The sequence below is a fragment of the Protopterus annectens genome, chromosome 1.part2, assembly GCF_019279795.1.
Source record: "Protopterus annectens isolate FY-2018-M chromosome 1.part2, PAN1.0, whole genome shotgun sequence".
NCBI classification, from domain to species: Eukaryota; Metazoa; Chordata; order Ceratodontiformes; family Protopteridae; genus Protopterus; species Protopterus annectens.
In genome coordinates, this window is record NC_056727.1 from 1,182,108,688 (window position 1) to 1,182,114,687 (window position 6,000).

A 6,000-nucleotide genomic window follows, 5' to 3' on the forward strand; every position below is an offset into this window, starting at 1 on the left:
GCATCTTCCTCCACTCTTGTATGGCACCCTATGCTCCTCCCTCTTGTTAAAATAGGTATTCACCACAGCCATTTCCATCCTTTTCACAAAATCCACAACCATCTGACCTTCTGCATTCCTTTGTTTACCACCATATCTACCCATCACTTCCTCATCCCCTCTGTTCCCTTCACCAACATGCTCATTGAAATCTGCTCTAATCACCACTCTCTCACCCTTGGGTACAGTCATCACCACTTCATCCAACTCACTCCAAAATATTTCTTTGTCATCCATCGTACACCCAACTTGTGGAGCATATGCACTAACAACATTCATCATTACACCATCAAGTTCCAGCTTCATAAACATCACTCTATCTGACACTCTTTTCACCTCCAAAACACTCTTAGCATACTGTTCCTTCAGGATAACTCCCGCACTATTTCTCCTCCCATCCACACCATGATAAATCAATTTGAACCCACCTCAGATACACCTAGCCTTACTCCTCTTCCATCTGGTCTCTTGCACACACAATATACCAACCTTCCTTCTGTCCATCATATCGGCTAGCTCTCTCCGTATACCAGTCATACTGCCAACATTCAAAGTTCCGACCCTCACTACCACAGTCCTAGCCTTTCTCCTCTCTTCCTGCCTTCGGCCATGCCTTCCACCTCCTCTCCTCCTTCGGCCAGCAGTAGCCCAATTTCGACCAGCACCCTGTTGGCTAACAGCACTGCTGGTGGTCGTTGTTAACTCTGGCCTCGACCGATCTGGTATGTAAATATTTACTGGTGTCCGCATGAATCATTTGGCCAAGTTTTACATCGGATGCCTTTCCTGATGCATTTATCCTGGCTTGGGACCGGCACAAAGAAATGCGCTGGCTTGTGCACCCCCAGTGGCTGGGTTATTGCCAAACAATAAAGAGCCTGATTTTCTTCAAAAGTTAAATTATTAGAAAAGTTATTAAAAAATACAGTTTTGTTAGCTTTGTAACTCCATTGAAACAGACCACTCAAATATCTTTACTTTCAAACTTTAAATGTTTGAAATAAGGAGTTCCTAAATCTAAACCTATAACTATTATTCCCTCTAGCCTCATTCAATGATACAAATGATATAAAGTACAGAAAGCTCTAACATACACTTTTACTGCTCCATCACTTATTTTGCTTAATACACACACACACACACACACACACACACACACACACACACACACACACACACACACACACACACACACTAACCATTTTAACTTACTGAATATTTCACATGGTTGTACCTTTTTAACTATAAAGAATTTGAATTTGATAAGAAGGTTTCTAATCTTCTAAGCAGTCATTTTAAGAATCATTCTCTCTAGCTGAAGTATGTCATTTCCCAGTTCTGTTTGTAAATGTTTATTACTTTGTTCGTTTTCAAAAATTACATTTTGGAGCCATCCCATTGGTGAAGAGTCTGGGTGTCCTCCTGTGAAAATGGAGACCTGAGATCTATCAGTTACCTGAGATGTTGCAGGGCCATAAAAATAGGCTTGAATGGCCAATGACTAAGTTTCTTATCTTTACAGGAGAACATTTTATATGTCACGACACAGCTGCTAGTCAAGGCTGTAGAAAAGTTTTAGTGTCCCACAAACATGTGCAGACCAAGAGTCAGGTCTTATGTTATCACAACATGGGAGGGAACACCCCATGGGTTTGTGTTTACTTCACTGACTGCTTGATCCTCGTGTGAAATTTAAGACATTTAGACCCTGAGGTTAAAACCGGATGATAGGGGTTGGAATGCCTCTACCCAAACTTCAAAGATCTATAAATGCTCTAAATCATCTGTGATGTCAGATTAGCTGCGCACGTGCAAAATAAAAGATAGTCTACAGGGTGAATGAAGTGCTAAGGGATGCATGGGAACTGTCTGATAGCCATGAAAGCCAAGGGCCAACAAAATTACTGTTAAATATATCACATGTGGGCATTTGCTTAAAATAAAGTAAGAAAACATTTTTTCATGATTTTTTTCTGATGAAGTTCTGTAAAATAAATGAAAGAACCTGCTTAAATCTACTGATGTGCTCAGGTGCCATTTTGTCTTTTGTTTTTAATTTTTTCTTGATCTATTTGTATACTTCTTTTTCTTTTCTTCTTTTTGAACACATTTTTCTGCTTTCTTTGTTAATGGCATCTAGAAGTTGGTTGCAGAGCTTTCTTCACTTGCAAGTCAGAGTTTTAGTGTTAAGAGAAATAATGGCTGTCAGTGAGATCTTGACAGCTGTAAGGAGAAGCATATCTGCTCCTGAACATGAGTTCTAACTAACTTGCCTTAGCTTTCTTTCATATGTTAAACAAATATGAGGATATTTATTTCCCTTCTCCAGTTTATTTCTCCATCTCTCTGTATATATATATATATATATATATATATATATATATATATATATATATATATATATATATAAGCAGAATGTTGTGTTGATGTGTTTTGTTATTGACAAGTGAAAAAGCCAGCACTGGTGCAATCTAACATTACTAGCTTTTTCACTATGATTATGGTATAGCAGAGATTGGGGAATATACAATTTCTACACTGTGGTGTGAGTTCAGAGATGGTATGTTTAATTAGCAGGATTTATGGAGGGCACAGCACCCCACATTGGATGTGCAGGGGTTCTTGCCTCTGCAAAAAAAAAAACATTTTTTAAAATTGTATATTTCTTTTTTTTGAGGATCAAAGATACAGCTATGTGTGGTCAATGATTCTTGGTTCAATGTCATGTGTTTTTGAAGTGTGTTTATACAAAGTCACAGAATTAATAGCATATCTCTTCTCAATTTTTATAAACAGAATGATAACAGTAAAATATGTTCCTCTAATCAAGAAACAACTCTGTATCACCTTTCCTACATACAACAGAGAGCACAGTTGAAATTATAGGCTACATACCCATAAACATTCTATCACCCATATTAAAGATACTAGAAAATTATTATACATATATAAATTCTTACTCATTAAGAAAAAAAAAACTTTTCTCCTTTACAACATATTTCAATCCAGGATATACAACTGAACAGCCTTACCCACTTTTCAAAACAAAACAAACATAAGCTAGCAAATTAAGCAAGGATACCTAGTATTTACTCTATTTCTGGAATTATCCAAAGCTTTTAACACTGTTTCACATTGACTACTGTTAAAATGTTTAACAAGTTTAGATATTAGCAAAAGGACTACAAAATATTCAACTTGTTTCTTACAAGAAATGATCAAAGTTTATGATCACAAGAAAATTACTCCTCACACTAACAGAAAATGCAAGGAGTTCCACAAGAACCTCTTCCAAAGCTGCTTCTATTGCAACATGCATAAAAACATTACTAATTCTTTTTAACAGAATATGAGATGGCAACACCACTAGCTGCAAAGTAAAAATGTTAAAACAACTTCAGATCACCACACACCTACCAGTCTCCATAACAACTTTAACACAGCAATGACTTCAACTAAAATTTGTGCTGTCAAAAAAATATATATCTTTTTTTTTGTTTCAACTACAGCTCAATACCTTAATCTAGATTCTAAATTTTCTTTACTAGCAAATCTCACCTTAGAGCATGTTTCTGAAACAAAATGTCTAGGCGGCATCATAGCTAAATATCTGAAGTTTTACCTATGCAATGGCCATACTGTAAATAAAACCAGTTAGAAACTAGGGACATTATACAATGCAAAATCATACTTAACACAATGTGCATTGGTACAGCAGCCAGAGCACTCTAAATTCATATCATTCTATATGCTTCCTATGTAGTAATTAGTTTGCATAAAGAAAACAAAAATGCACTAATGTCAGAAGACTTCAATATATTAAATACATTCTTCAGTTAGCACCTTCATGCCGTACATTCAAAAAACCTCATTGTAAATTCTAGATCCACAACTAGGAATAAACTTAATTAAGACTGACAGATCTGCAGCAAGTAAGACACATCATTGCCAAGTTTTAGAAAAATAGCCTAGCTAGACCTGCAAAGAAATAAAACAGTCACTCAAGATTGTCACATTATAACACAAAAGCCAAATAGCTACCCTTCATTTCAATGCCATGTCCAAAGTTATAACTCTTTTAGACAATTGTAATATTAACAGGAGCATCTGTTATGTATAGCCCAATCACATAACCATTCAGGTTTTTCCATACGTCCTGCATATGTATCTAAATTGTGGATCTATATTCCATTAGGTGTAAGAACTGAAACAAACAACAAACCTTATGTACAAAAGCTAGACTCACTTAACTGAAATCAGAAACTGTCTTTGCATATAGTTCTGAATCAAAACTCTACACCATTTCTTAAACAAACAACAACTAATCTGGTCTACAAGAAGAGACTTCCCATCCTCATAAAACAAAGTTCAACCCTGTCCATATTCAAGCATAACATGGATCTATGGATGAGAAGTAGGACATTTACCCCAGGACTACCCTCTGTACTTCTTATGGACAGAGCAAGCTTCTAAAGGCTTTATCCCATGCACGTGTCTCCTCAAATTATGTATGGTATGATCCCAGTTATTTTCATTAGGGGTAATATAAAATTATTGACCATCAGATGGATAAGGTGATTTTCTAACCAAACGGGATAGGTTTATTTGGCACAAAAAGGGGAATTTGCCTGGGTTAAAATGGCTTGCAAGGGCAGCTAGCATGGTACTTACCTGTTAACCTATGAAACTACAGTATGAAGTAGTAACTATCATGATATTGCTCAGAAGGATTTAACAGTGGCTTTGTACATTATAATATTAAATGTTTATTTTATTCATTTACTGACCCAGTAAATACACAATGTGCCTTTTTAGGGTCAACCCAGGAGCACTGTACAGTTAATTTACTTGCTTAGAGTCACACAATAGATAAATGGAGATAGAATGAGACAAACTCTGTTCCTTGAACTGAAAGAAAACAGCTAATTGATGGCAGAGAGTCTGAACCCTCTGAGCTAACTGCAAGACTCCTTACAATTTAAATCTTCAAACATTTCTGCAACATTATTATACCTGTTATACCAGTTATGTTCTTCTATATTCTTTCTTTTCCATAAGGCTTTTTCTGGCCCTGTCCTTACTTCTGCTTACACGATTGCACATATCTTCCTCCTTCAGATATCACTATATACACCTTCCAATAAGACATTTACAACCTCTTTTTTATTGTATTTATTTATTTATTACATTTGTTTTTCTCTTTAATATTATACTATGTAAGTAAGGTAAGTCCTAATAATAAGAATCTTTTCTAATGTAAATCCTGAAAACTAGCAAGGATGTACATTTTGTTATTTAAGACATCGGTATTATTCTTGAATAATGCATTTATCTGAAGTATTCTTATGTTTCTCATTTCTATTTTATATATATATATATATATATATATATGTGTATTTTTTTGTTATGTCTGTTAGTAAAATATTTTTTCTTATTAATGTTGTCTATGTGAAAGTTTTCTCCCTAGGGAACCAGTGAAAAGGCATATTTTTATTATGGCTCAGTTAGCCTTTCTTGGTTAACAAACAAAACTAATTTTTATATGTATGAATATCTATTTCCAAATGTCTGTGTGTGGGTATGTGTATAGATAGGTAGATTTACACACACACACACACACACACACACACACACACACACACACACACACCTGTAGCTATCTTCATATCTATTTATATAGACAGATATACACATAAGATATACACACACACACACACACACACACACACACACACACACACACACACACACACACACACACACACAAATGTACGTATGCAGGCCATTGTCAGATATTATGACTTGCACATATAGCACATATGTGATGTATATCAATGGTCTGTGAAAGTGACTTTCTCCAGAGGCATCTTATTGGTAATGTAGAATATGGTTTGAAGTCCTGGCTGATGACACAAATCAGAACTCCACAGAAGGAGACTAATCAGGAATGTGACTAGGCTC